Source organism: Sinohyriopsis cumingii, chromosome 2 (assembly GCF_028554795.1).
Source record: "Sinohyriopsis cumingii isolate HCF-2022 chromosome 2, ASM2855479v2, whole genome shotgun sequence".
Lineage (NCBI taxonomy): Eukaryota > Metazoa > Mollusca > Bivalvia > Unionida > Unionidae > Sinohyriopsis > Sinohyriopsis cumingii.
Window position 1 is genome coordinate 116646380 of NC_142962.1, and position 14933 is coordinate 116661312.

Below are 14933 nucleotides of genomic sequence, written 5' to 3' on the forward strand. Positions count from 1 at the left end.
TTAGTTCGTCCGTCAATTTGAATATTTTAAGCAATTCATAAATGCATCGAATTCATCTTCAATAAATAACTTCAAAGAAAGGTGACCCAGAACATGACAGACAAGTGTTTTAGGGCAGACAAATCTGATAAGAACTGGAGTACTTATTGTACAAAGTCCATGTATAAATCGCTCTAAGCGGGGAATCCTTAGTTCTGTTTTTGCAAATTAAGTACGGAAAGAGTACTAAATCACAGGAATGTGGATGCCTTTCTCAATGTTTGTTAACACTGCTGCACTGAGAAGAATTTATTAATGTAGTACCAATATAACCTCAATAAACTCAGTCTATCGAAAGTAATAAATTCTTTTATGTATGTATATGGTTAGAAAGATAGGTCTGTAGGTCGGTATCTTGGCGAGTAGCTATATATTTAGGCATATGTCCCTCTCTCCCTCCTCCTATTATATGTTTGGTCGTCCATCTATATTTGTTTCCATATATAGTCGATCCATATCGACCCTCCTCGTAAAGTCCAATAAAAAAGCTCATTTAATAATATATCCGCCATACTGGTTTCGATCAAGTTTTGTTTCGCTCTCTTTTAGTTCATTTCAGTGAAAACCCATGCTTATTGCATTTGACGCAGACAATATGGATATGCCATCTTCGTTTTTTTATAGCATTTTTAGAATAATTGTAGCCCTCTATGGCCTTCGATAAGGTTTAGAATGACATTTTTGCGAACCAGAGTCCATCCCACCGGGCCTATTGCCTATGTCAACAAACCTGGCAATCACAATAAAATAGAATTCATAAGGCATTTTAAACAAAACATAAGACACCAACCTCCCACTGTCCCTGATTTTTGGCATGTGATTATAAACACATCCCTAGTTTAGACAATGATCACTTGAGTATGGTCTTTACTAGTCTGATACATCGTCATTTTACAGACAAGTTTGTCTGCAAATGTTTCCTCGATTTCATGGTTTCATGAATACACAAATAAATCACAAATGCTGATTCTTTAGAAAAGCAAAGTGTTGCCTTACCAAAATTAGTACCGTCAAATTGTTTCTTTCTAAAACATGTTTACGTAAAGGTTGCGGTGTAACAATGACATTGTGCTTGAGATCTTAACAAATCCAGATCAAGCGTTAATTTCCAAATCCATCTGCTATATTTGCTATTTCGTCTGAGAACACCAACCCAATCCCCCGTTGGATTGGGGATATAGAATGGGCCATATGCGCACCCACACGTGTCATAAGAGCAATTAACAGAGGCAGGAGCCGCTTTGGATCAGTGGTTAGGACTCGCGACTGAAACGAAGTGATTTTGAATCCTGCGACTGGATTAGCCAGGGGCGTCAAACGTGGTGTGATCATTTTGCAAAGCACTTTATTCCAAGTGCTTCATCGCTGAATAACTTACATGTGTTGTCTGCTGTAAAACACAGACCCTCTTCTGCGCAGGGAAATGTCGTTTATGAAAGTGTACCAAAACTATAAAACCATTCAGAACAGGCTAGCGGTGATTATATCACATCTGTCATTGTAAGTAGATGAAGAAAAATAAGAATATTAACACAAAAGCTTTACAGATAATCTTATCCTGGTAGATTATGCAACAATTTTAATCCATTTTATCTCACTACTGATGACTTGTTACTGCCAAATAAATGACCCTTGAACTGACCATTCCGACCGAGAAGCATGAAAACACTGTGTTTGCAAAACGGAACTAAAAACATTACATGATGATGGGACTGGGTCCACATTGTCTCAAACGGGAATTAATGTTACGCCATCGGATGAAAATGTTAAAAATGTTGGTAAGTTTAATATTGTGGATTGGTATAAGTACGAGGGAAAATGTAACACTAAAAACAACACCTATCATCCAACACACCATTTAGAGTGACCATTACCCAGTCCATAAAGCCCAAACAATAATAACACTTCGTCTTTAATTTATCACTTTGCTGAAAGAATTACACACCTAAACAGAGAACATTGTCATAGTTGTCAAATTAATCATGATAGTCCGAACAACATTCCAAAATGCTTGATCGCGAGTGAATAAAAACGTTGGAAGGCTCATCTACAAGGCGCATAGACCTGCAACTTTAAATTGTCATATTAAGACTTGTGCAAACATTCCTTACATCCGCACCAGTCTTTGAAAACGAAAAGCATCGAAACTATCTCGCAAGGGAGGATCGAGACTTCCAGTTCAATGACTTAGTTGACAAATATTTTCAGAAAAAGTGGATTGGAAATCAAAGAAAAATAACAAACACCTGTGAACGTCATTACAGTCTGAAAAAATTGGTATATGCTAAAGGTGAGCAAACTCAACGAGAACTTAAAGACTTTGGAACCTATGCCATCAGCAGCAATAACAGTCATCGTCCAGGAATCCGTCGGGTAGCCGCCTAATTCCATAACGACTACAGTGATATATACATTGATTCTTGTGAATTACCCACTCTGAAAGACATCTCCGACTTTTTGAGACAAAATGCTGTATACAAACTGAATATTTGAGATTACAAGGAACAGATTTGATTGTGTATGGACAATGTTCTGTTAATTTTTTCATCAACGGAGTTTGCACTTTTATTAGAAAACTTACTGACTTGTTTTAACATGCTTTATCTAGATATTCTTACTAAATAGAAAGGTTCATTTGTAAAATTCATTTTCATTAGCACAGACACGTTGTGTGTATTGATGGCAAAATGAAACTCTTCTCAACCATCTTTGGTAGTCTAGTCTTACTCCACTACGCTTTCAACCTTGTAAATACGTTCATGTTTAATGTTGTTATATTCGTAAATAAAGCGAAAGAGACTCGCCCAAATCTCTCTCTCTCTCTCTCTCTCTCTCTCTCTCTCCATAATTAATGGTTCAGTAAATGGATGTTTTTCCTTCGCGTCTGTAATTCTCACACGTTTTGCCATCGATTGTCCATCAGACAACCCATACGGAAACGAATTAATGTGTTAGTAATTTAACAAGCCATTATGCATATGAACAGGTTAAGGCACCACCTGATTAAGATGTTAGAAGAAACTGGAGAAGAAAACCACAATTTTCCTCCAAATCGCCTTACATTAGCCTCAGAATTGAACTTACTAGCCCAGGAGAAGAGGATCCCTCTTCTTCTAATATGGAAGATAATAGAACACATGCTAGAAACTGCAGGGATCCAGAAAGGTCAACTGAAACATCGGAAGGAAACAACATAGACCCAGCAGCTGAGCGTCCAATCTATAAGTACCCAGTACGAAGATAGGACACAATCTACATAGTCAATACCACCACCAATCAAACCTCAAGCATGGAAGCTAGGAATCAGCCCGCAATGCCATCTGTAACAAAAACATCATCTCAGGAGATGAAAAAAGAAATGAAGGAAGTAAAAAGGATAGGAGAAAAAGAAAACGACTGTACCAGGAAGGACCCAGAGATAAAGAAGAAGAAAAACCCACCTACCTACTGCAACAGAAATATCACCAAAAACCGAAAATCGGAGCAAACAGAGGGTCAAATTTCAAGAAGCGACAGAGTGTAAAATTCAGCCCTCTTCATCAACGTCGAAACAAATGCGGGAGATATGAACAATTTTTTCAGGTATTTCTAAAGACAAAACACTAAGCAGACCACTGTCACCAGTATCTCCTAGACTAAGCAAGTGATCTGAGAATAAATGGCATAATGGGAACCCAGAAGATACTGCGCTACACATAGAGGATCTCCAAACAGTCTCAGCAACAAAAATAATAGTTCCTATGTAGTGGGCAGATATCCAGGAACCTTAGAGCAGTCGAAAACATAAGATAGCTGCAGGACAAATGTAGTAGCTGCCCAGTTACCCTTCTGTAGCTCATCTTGAATTCTCTTATCGAGATACGGGAATTACCAAATCAGCGAATCACACTCTGACTTCCGATGAGCAGCCTCACAGTAGACGAATCACTTACTTAGTACAAAGGTTTGCACCAGATGGAAATTTGAGCTGCCCCACCGACTGCAACCGTACCTGTTTCTAGTGATACAGGGTCCACCTCAGCCCATGTAAGGGCTAAATGAATTTCACAATTGCTTAGGGTTTTCACTTTGGTTTCGAAGCTTAATTTCGAAAAGGAAAAAATGATGTGCAAAACAAGCAAACTTTAATTGTATTTAACTTGATAAATACAACTTTTCATTACTACTTCTTTGTTGTGCTCAGTATGCAAACAGATCTATTCAGAACTGTCGAAAGGAAGAAGAGATATTTGCAAACATGTCGGGGTTTATGTTTCTTTGTTTTCGTGTATTTTCTTTTTTGCTGCGATATACAAAAGTAGTTGGGCCGGATAATTTGTGTAGGCCACGGATAACATTTATGGATGTATTTTTACCCAGTCCAAATATCTATATTTCTCAAACTTTTCAGCAGATCTACATTTTGCATTATCTTGATTATAGTACATATATAACACTGTGGCTTTAGAGATGGAAGATTATAGGTCCTAAAATCTCAAAAGGTTCTAAATCATATTGCTATTCTCGAAAAGAGAATTGAGGAATTTCTGACTTCTAATGAGCTCATTGACTATTTCTCAGAAGTAAACAGTGCTTTTGAGAATTCAAGATATTAAAACTGTATTTGAGTCGTTTAATGTAAATTAAAAATTGATAGCTATAAACCGAATAGTAAAAAACGTATTGAAAAATTCAATTAATGAAGTAAATTTTAAATGTTTAGTCTAATGGTCATGGTATTGCTATCTCATAAAATCAATAACACTCAATCTTTATATTATCGATCACAAATAAAGAATATAATTTCTGTTCTTGATACTTTCATAGAGTAAGTAGTTACCAAAGATGTGTCTAACCGGTCAATACCGTAACGTTTCTACTTTTTGCATATATAATTATTATACGGTTCAAAGTCGGTATGGTCTTAAACCTAGTGTTTGTTGACATTTTATAGATGCATTTACTTTACCGGATTTTATTGTGTATTGATCTGGTACTTTTTTAGAAACTTTACACAGCTTTTTGCAATGAGATGGTTGAATGTCGACCCAAATCAGCATCAATAAACTCTGCCTTGTAGGTTACTCAAAACAAGTAACTATTCTGGTGCATTTAGGCTTGTTGGGTTTCTGTCATTACTTGATGCCAAGTTTAAAACTGAGAATATAAATTATCTAACTTTCCAAAAGAGACTGGCAGATGTATCATGAATTGTTTATGACATGTCCGTCCATCACTTTGCTAATTTCATACAAATTTTCATGGACTCTTGTAGCATGAAAGTGTCATCTAGCCGCGTGATATATGTACCTGTGTACCGTGTCTATTTTTTTAAAATTCACACATGGGATTGTACACAATGAAGATGCTCACATGAAAGGAGAATCTTTAGTATAAGCGTCGGTAATGCTGCTTCAAATTTGTCCATGGTGTCAAATACCAATAGTTCTACTAATTCTGTTATCGCTGGTCTTTTAAGCATAGAGTCAAATACGATGACGATATAGATCTGCGAGGGTTAAATTAACTGAACACTGTAAAATATATGCTTTACTTCTTACTTCAGGGACCACTAATCGAGTCATAAAATATTCAAGGGATGACCAACTATAGCGACTTCAAGAATAAAAATGGTGGGGGGGGGAGATGTGAGCTTGTAAATACAGCGAATGTCGTCACTTAAGCTGTGAACTAAACAAATTAACATTGATAAAAATATAAAATGAACCGAAATTAAATGACTTTTTGGCAACCATTGAGTGCAAAAATGCAGACTACTAATTCCATGTTGTATTCAGTAGCGCATGTGCTTTTCGGAAAGCTTTGTAAATCAATATACAGTAAAAATAACAGAGCACATAACAAATATAGAAACATTAAGAATTCTTCATTTTTAAAAGACTAACACAAACCTTCCAATTAAAATATGTCAGAAATTTGATTGTAATACTAATACTTAACTCGTAAGTTTAAGTCTTAATGACATTAAGAAACAATTTAGAAAAGCGTTACATTTTCTTAATTCTAAGAATAATCACGAAAACAATACCGAAACACATTTGAACCAAATTTAAGCGTAATTTTATTTTTAGTAATATATGCATTGCTTGTCAATGTCTACGTTACCCATGCCATATAGAATCTTCTATAGTACTGATTTTATTTTATCAATATCATAAAAATATACTTTACAGCGATAGGTAAACCACATAAGGGTACATTCTGATATAATGCAAATGGGCTTGATGTTTGTGTATTCGTTTAATGTAGCAATTGTCGCACTGTTTGCAATCATGTAACATTTACCGTTTTGCACCAAACCATAACATTCGGTTTACCACATTGATAATTTCGAAGCAAGAATATATCTCAAACTTTTACTAAAATATCTGATTTGATTCAAGGTTTACGTGATATAGTCAAGAGCAGATAGGGGAGGGAATAAATTCTGATCAGAGTGTATCCATCACCTCCTATTCTAACATTGGGCCTGAAACAAGCAGAACGTTTCCGAGAGTAAGTCTTCTTTTACAGTTAGATAGTTGCAATTATGCTGTCGAACCGCTTGAAATGCAGGAATAACTTGTTCCCCCATAAAGTATTACATCCCACAGAGCCTTTGCCTGCCTGTGTACGCGCCCCACTCCCATTCAAGAAATGTTACTGCGTCCGCGTCTGAGAGTTGCTAATAAAATTAAGTTTAATTCACAGCAATAAAGATTAAACTATCTTATGTTGCTTTAGATGGAGATGAAAAAGTCTGGCCATACTTACAATATTCTAAATTTACACGTACTTGAAAGAGATTGGAAGAGCCATAAAAATGGAAATGAATGACAAGCGAGATTATTGATCAGGGAAAATTCATTACCTTCGACAACAATCTTGCGTGCTCCGTCGAAACGACCCACTGGCTTCATTAGCTTTTAATGGATTTCATTCACAGAGCATGTATGTATGTATGTATGTGCGTACGTACGTACGCACGCACGCACGCACGTACGTACGTATGTAGCGCTTATGGTACTCCAGCACAATAAGTAGCTTGATCACAATTCATGTAGCAAGCACATTTCCGTTACATGAAGAATTCAAGAATGACTGCTTAGGCAAAACTTTGCACTTGAAATAGTTTTCAGATCAACTGTAAGCATTATATTATAGCTACTAAAAGAAACTGTAGATTTTCTTTTTGTTATATATTTGTAAGGCCAAAAAATCATTGATTTGCATGGATTTGCTTCTCCGTTCTGATTCAGTGCGATCAACGACCGCATTACTACACCGATAACAAGAGCTTCCGATATGTCACACTAATGCTGAGACCGAGACAATTTGCTCACAAATTTAGACTATACACATGATGCTTCGAATTGTGTATTTTGTCAAATTAATGCATGTTTTCGTGCTAAATGAAGAAAGGTAATGTTCTTTAACATATATGTTGCTCAGATGGATATACAGAACATTGCGAACAACATTGCCGAGGTGGTGGTGCTATGGCAACGTGACAGAATGCTACAACAGGATTCAGAGAGTTACATGTTGTAATGATTACGAGCTACCTGTAAGGACTTTGGCTGCTATTTTGTTTATATTTGTATCTGCATTCAAACGTGATTTTTTTGGCTTGTTTTACTTAAGTTTTTTTTTCTGGGTGGGGGCAACCGTGCAATCTATTTCTGTAGCAGGCGCTGAGCCCTAATTTCGATTATCTTTTAATTTCGGTTTGCAATCGACACTAATGAATGCCTGATTTCTCCATTATTTTCAGGTATTATTATGATTGTGATGACAATAAAATTGCCAGTCAAACAATTATATTACTATATGTAATCGCTACGTACTCCAATAAATGAAGCTGCAAAACTTGAAATATGAAACGCGACTTATAACACCTCAGTTTGAATCAACACATGAAATTGAAATCCTCGACATAAAACACTGAAAGTTCACATGCAACTTTCTCATTGGTCTAGCTTTTTTGTCTACTATGGCGCCTCATACAAATCTTATATACTCGTCACCGACTCGAATGTAGCGCACCCAAACTAGTCCTTTCAATAGAAACATTGTATCAGCTCCTTACCTTACCTGTAGTACCGACACAGTCGAACATTATTTATTTCATTATCTGATATGCATTGATGTAAGAAATAGATAATTGTAATGTTTACAGTGCCTGATATTATATAATGGTAAAACTAATGGAAGATGGCGTGGAAATCAAAGAAAAGTTTCTATACGTTTCGATCTAAAACATTGTCTTCCTAAGGAGACATTATGTACCTAACATTCGCAGAAACACACACATACAAAGAGTGAAACCTGGAGAACAATGCGTATTTATAGTCTGACATACAGAGGAAAGACCATGCAGAATAATGAATGGGTCTAAAATGATGATCGTAATATCGCGAACAAATTTTTGATCCTTGCTATCATCACAATACGACTTCGCGTGACCTAGGTCAATACGTCATTGCCAGGCGATTGTGTATCATGGGACCCCATCAATCGGTTCCATCGTCGCTAAGGGAATTCCTCTGTTATCTGGCGATCAAACTTGGTCAGTTCCGGTGTTTGTCAAAGTGGGAGCTCTATAGATATTATGAACTTTTGAGAGAGCGACAGGTATAAGGTGAAGTTGTTTGCATTTTCAACATGCATGGTTTAGTGAATTTTGGAATACCTCTATGTTTCTTTCATGTATTGTGGTTGAAATTGTTTGGATAATATACTTGTGGAAATTGAACATGATCTAAATGCATAACTAACCAAAATGTGCTCTCATGTGCTTTAAAAAAACAGCCTGAATTAGTCTAATGTTCACTATCTTTAGCAGTTATTACAAAAGGGAAAACGAACTTCGCCAGACTAGAAAATACCAGCTTCTGAAAGTGCAATGAATGAATTACCAAATAAATAAAATGTAAAAAAAAATAAAAAAAATGTATCTATCTATCTTTTTGGATGAGTACTATAATTATCGGCTAAATGTAGGTCACTATCATCTTAATTTTAGACTTGAGTACATCTCTTTTTATTTGGGAGGCCAAGTTAGTAGGAAGCGAGACATAGCGGTCACTTTTCCGAAGGCGGCATCTGCGTTGTCAACAATTAACGGGGTTATTTTTTTGGGGGTGGGGGTGGTATATTTCCTACACCCCTTTACAAATTCTCATGATACATGGCATATATAATTATGACCCTAAAATAATTAATTACATAACATGCTAGCTAGCCCCTTTTACCTTGGGTTCAAGTTCACTTCAAATTTGCGTTAAAGCTTCGGTTGTTTTTGCCTGTGCTGATATTTTCTAAATTCCTTAATAGATTCTCATTATACTATGCATTCGACATAACAAAAGTAAGACAATGAAACATGCTTCATCAACCTTATGGCACCGGCGACCAGATCACAGTTGTTTAAAGTTTACAATCAGGTTTGGGAAAGGGTTTTCATTTGCTTGTATTTCCAAAATCATTTTGACTAGTTCAAAAACAGAAAGTGTCATAACGAAGCAAAGAGTTCGTTTGTTGACAGATCGCTCATGTGGCCTAAGTGGTTATAGTGTCCGCCTCGGATGTGGAAGATCGCGCGGTCGAATTCAGGCCGAGTCACATCAAAGACATAAAAATGGTACTAGCTGCTGCCTCGCTTTGCGCTCAGCATTAAGATGTTAGTGTTAAGACTCGTCGGTCTGGTGTCAGGATAATGTGACTGGGTGGGACATCATGGTACATGTCTGCAGCATGATGCCCCAATGCTAGACACCACTATAAACTGCCTCACTGCAGACATATTAGTGATATGTCTAAAATTGTTAAAGTTATGTTAAAAATCTAAATCACACACACACACACACACACACATTTGTTGACATGCACAATTGCCATTTGACCTTTGGGATAAAGTTGTTTTATTTGGTTTTGTTTTGTTTATATTTTCTGAACCACTGGATGCATTTTCTTCATACTTCTGATGACTCATAACGAAGCAAAGATTCTTCTGCGACGCACACTCTATCCCATTTGATATTTGGGTCCAAGTCATGCAGGAGCTTTGCATTAAGGTTTCAGCTAAGTTATTTTTTTCATTCGCTTTTATTTCCTAAACACGCTGGTGGATTTTCATATATGGTCGTTCCATCCTTGGATATTGGGGTCAAGGTCACACATTTTGCATCACTGTGTCGATTGTGGTTTCAACGTGTTCCAGGCTTCCTTTGTTTTGTTGAGTTTATCAAGTTTATATGCATCACAAGCATCGTACTTGGTGTAGAGACATGTCTTAGCGAGTGCAAGGATGTTGCAAGGTTGTGACACATAAATCAGTGCACTAGAACTATAAGTAACAAAAATGCGCAAGATTGTCATAGGCGGCACATCGCTTTCTCACTTGAGAAATTCACACACACACACACACACACACACACACACACACACACACCACAACCGGGCCCAGCCATTTTAGAATGGCGCCGTGACAGAATTTCTTTTCTCTTTTTTACTGCCTGTCTCAGTTTTTTAAATTCTCATATACTATCCTCAACAGAGAAGCTGGCATCCAGGTTTCATATATACTGATAAATACAGGTTTGATCATGAGCACTCAAAAATTTTAAGTTATTGAATTTTTTATATCATGGTGTTTGCATAGGTTTACTATGGGAACTGAATTAATAGTGAGTCCTAAACAGATATCCACTGTTTTACAGCGACCACTGGGGGGGGGGGGGGGGTCATGTTGTGGTCACCTTTATATTAGCCAATGGAAATGCAGCTTTCAGAAATCTGAAAGTGAATCTAATCGTTCGGCACACTTTGCTACTTCAGCCGTAATGCTCAGTCTTCCAAATGCGAAGATATAAGACTTCATCTGATTTGATTAAACAACTAGCGACTATAGAAATAGCGTAGTCACCAAAACATATCCCCTATGTGGTCGCTGTCAGACCTTCACGTAGGACAGTGGAGATCTAATTTTAATCAGACTAGCCAAAGGCATGCCAGAAACTTTCCTCGATCCCTTTCCACAACATTATGCTACAGTCATTACACAGCCATAACATTTTAATGGAATTCAAACAGAATTTATTATTATTACTATAATATATATATATATATATATATATATATATATATATATATATATATATATATATATATATATATATATATATATATATATATATAGAACGAGAGAGAGAGAGAGATAGATAGATATATAGATAGATAGATATTCCCATCATTTTTTAAATATTTTATATGATAGCTGATATGAATCATATTCGTATCAAAATTAACTCTGTACACATTTTTATTTCTTCTTAAGATAAATCAGTCAATTTATTCTAAGACTACCACCTGACCATGAAAAGTCTTACAATTCTTATTTGCTAATTAAAAGCCTAATTCGCCTAATTAAAAAACTAATTGGCCGACTTAAAAGCTTTTGCTGTATGATAAAACAATTTGGTTTAAACTTTGATCAGCATATTCTGGGAAAGGTGTCGGATCGTCTATCACAGTAATAAAGGTTTACAATGTATTAGCGCACAAAAGCTTCTTGAAACAGCCTTTCATTGTCTATTAGGTGTCGGCTTGTATCTTAACAGTTTTTACACCGTCTTCTTAAAGTTTGTTACAAAATTCAATGTTTCCTGATCAAAACAATATGTTTTCGTGATCTTAATTTAAATAGCATTAAGTTTACATATTAATCAGTAAATTGATTTAAAATTTCAATATGCGTTGCTTGTGGTCTTTTCTCTATGCATGGTGCATAACAGAGACATGAGTCACTAGAGTGGTGGATCAAGAAATATCGTGTGGGGGGATGGAAATAAGTGGGGTATTGATCTGAGGAACGGAACCCCCTTACGGGCTCAGGAGAGCGAAGCCCACGGAAGCTCCTTCTGTTTGGACTTAATTGTATCCATTTAACTGTAAGGGAAACTTACAAAAGGAAACAAAAATTAAGACGTTTCTCAAGTCTACTGTTGTCGTCCTATATATTTTGCATATAAAATTGCCTCACTTATCTTGGCCTTTGTAGAAGGAAGTCCTTTGGCAAACTTTTGACCAATGTCAATCTTTACTACTATAATAGTACTAATGAATTATATTTCTCGAGCTTAGTGTTACAAAGTCATACATTATCATTTTCGGACCCCAATACAAGAATTTTATCAATATGAAATGGTATCTTGGCTCGTCATGTTTGCCGGTCACCGATTCGGCAACACACCTGGGTCACCGGATTAACTCAAAGCTGACGTCGCATGACGCAATACTCGATGCATGCAAGAAAGGGAAAAAATCTTTTCACGGTCTGTTTGGTATTGGCATTAAACCGAATGGTTTAAATCCTTTGGTTGCTGCAAATGTAATTAAAAAGGTAATTTTCCCTTCAATGTTTTATGGAAGTGAATTATGGTGTAACATTTCAAAAAGTGACCTCGCTTTATTGGATAAAACTCTGAGGTATTTTGCCAAACATTTACAAGGTTTTCCAATACATACAAGATCAGACATTGCCCTGGGAATGCTAGGATGGACATCAGCGCAGTCCGAAATTGATAGAAGAAAATTGATGTTTTTACACAGATTGTGTTTGATGCCTAACAATGTACATACTAAACGTGTGTTTAACGTTGCGTTATTTCACTTCATTCTGAGCGGATGCATGTCAAGCTGCGGGTTAATTTCAAATTTATATTATACCTCAAAGAAGTTTGACTTGCTCGGGTATCTAACTGATTATTTACATTATTCTGAAATTCCAGATAAACATAATTGGAAAGAAATTGTAAGGTCAAAAATTGTTGGTCTTGAAAATAGCCTCTGGAGAGTTCGTATGTCTAATCAAGCAGATTTTGATAGATTCTCTTCGATACACGAATACTTACGACCTGCCTCAGTGTGGCAGTGGGCTAAAACTAGACAACACACTAAGGTATTTACATATGTAGCTAAACTATGGGCTGCTGTTCCACAAACACAGCTTGATATGTGTATTAGATGTGGGAATGTTTATACAGACTTGATACTTCATTGTTGTGTTAGTTGTCCTTATATGTCGAACTTTCGAAATTCTTTCTGGGATTTCCTTACTGATAAATTTCCCCTGAGCCTGCACATTACGTTATTTAATGCAGAAGATGAGCTGCAACTACAATATCTTTTAGGTAAAAGGTTACCATCAGGAGTAATCGACAAAGAAAACTCCAAGCTATTCGTCCTGTATGCAGCATACTTTGTCATGCAGTGTGCAGCTATCTTCTGTAAATAAGGTACTGAAACTTGCAACTTATGAGTTGACGAACACTTTGTTGATTGATATTGTGTAAGAATTTGTATTCCAATATAGAATTTTTTTTTTTTTTTTTTTTTTTTGTTTTTTTTTTTTTTTGTTTTTTTTTTTTTTTTTTTTTTTTTTATTGATTGTATTCAGATGATTTATTCTTATATCATGTAATCTTCCATGGAAGGAAATAAAGATGATGATGATGATGATGATGGGAAAGGTGTCGGATCGTCTATCACAGTAATAAAGGTTTACAATGTATTAGCGCACAAAAGCTTCTTGAAACAGCCTTTCATTATCTATTAGGTGTCGGCTTGTATCTTAACAGTTTTTACACCGTCTTCTTAAAGTTTGTTACAAAATTCAATGTTTCCCGATCAAAACAATATGTTTTCGTGATCTTAATTTAAATAGCATTAAGTTTACATATTAATCAGTAAATTGATTTAAAATTTCAATATGCGTTGCTTGTGGTCTTTTCTCTATGCATGGTGCATAACAGAGACATGAGTCACTAGAGTGGTGGATCAAGAAATATCGTGTGGGGGGATGGAAATAAGTGGGGTATTGATCTGAGGAACGGAACCCCCTTACGGGCTCAGGAGAGCGAAGCCCACGGAAGCTCCTTCTGTTTGGACTTAATTGTATCCATTTAACTGTAAGGGAAACTTACAAAAGGAAACAAAAATTAAGACGTTTCTCAAGTCTACTGTTGTCGTCCTATATATTTTGCATATAAAATTGCCTCACTTATCTTGGCCTTTGTAGAAGGAAGTCCTTTGGCAAACTTTTGACCAATGTCAATCTTTACTACTATAATAGTACTAATGAATTATATTTCTCGAGCTTAGTGTTACAAAGTCATACATTATCATTTTCGGACCCCAATACAAGAATTTTATCAATATGAAATGGTATCTTGGCTCGTCATGTTTGCCGGTCACCGATTCGGCAACACACCTGGGTCACCGGATTAACTCAAAGCTGACGTCGCATGACGCAATACTCGATGCATGCAAGAAAGGGAAAAAATCTTTTCACGGTCTGTTTGGTATTGGCATTAAACCGAATGGTTTAAATCCTTTGGTTGCTGCAAATGTAATTAAAAAGGTAATTTTCCCTTCAATGTTTTATGGAAGTGAATTATGGTGTAACATTTCAAAAAGTGACCTCGCTTTATTGGATAAAACTCTGAGGTATTTTGCCAAACATTTACAAGGTTTTCCAATACATACAAGATCAGACATTGCCCTGGGAATGCTAGGATGGACATCAGCGCAGTCCGAAATTGATAGAAGAAAATTGATGTTTTTACACAGATTGTGTTTGATGCCTAACAATGTACATACTAAACGTGTGTTTAACGTTGCGTTATTTCACTTCATTCTGAGCGGATGCATGTCAAGCTGCGGGTTAATTTCAAATTTATATTATACCTCAAAGAAGTTTGACTTGCTCGGGTATCTAACTGATTATTTACATTATTCTGAAATTCCAGATAAACATAATTGGAAAGAAATTGTAAGGTCAAAAATTGTTGGTCTTGAAAATAGCCTCTGGAGAGTTCGTATGTCTAATCAAGCAGATTTTGATAGATTCTCTT

At 36.1% G+C, this 14933-nt stretch overlaps 1 protein-coding gene and 1 long non-coding RNA gene across 29 annotated transcripts in view; one reads left to right on the forward strand and one right to left on the reverse strand.

The window, feature by feature from the left end:
• The window catches only part of LOC149805671 (uncharacterized), a 92617-nt gene that overhangs the window by 39210 nt on the left and 38474 nt on the right, over nt 1-14933 (reverse strand). Inside the window, exon 2 of one of the 28 annotated variants that reach the window (XR_016419757.1) lies at nt 3124-3359. The exons of the other annotated variants lie outside the window; for them this stretch is intronic. This is a non-coding gene — a long non-coding RNA (uncharacterized LOC149805671). The remainder of the gene's footprint in view (nt 1-3123; nt 3360-14933) is intronic. 28 annotated transcript variants of the gene reach the window in all.
• The window catches only part of LOC149805672 (sprouty-related, EVH1 domain-containing protein 2-like), a 175579-nt gene that overhangs the window by 13230 nt on the left and 147416 nt on the right, over nt 1-14933 (forward strand). The gene's annotated exons all lie outside the window — the stretch shown is intronic.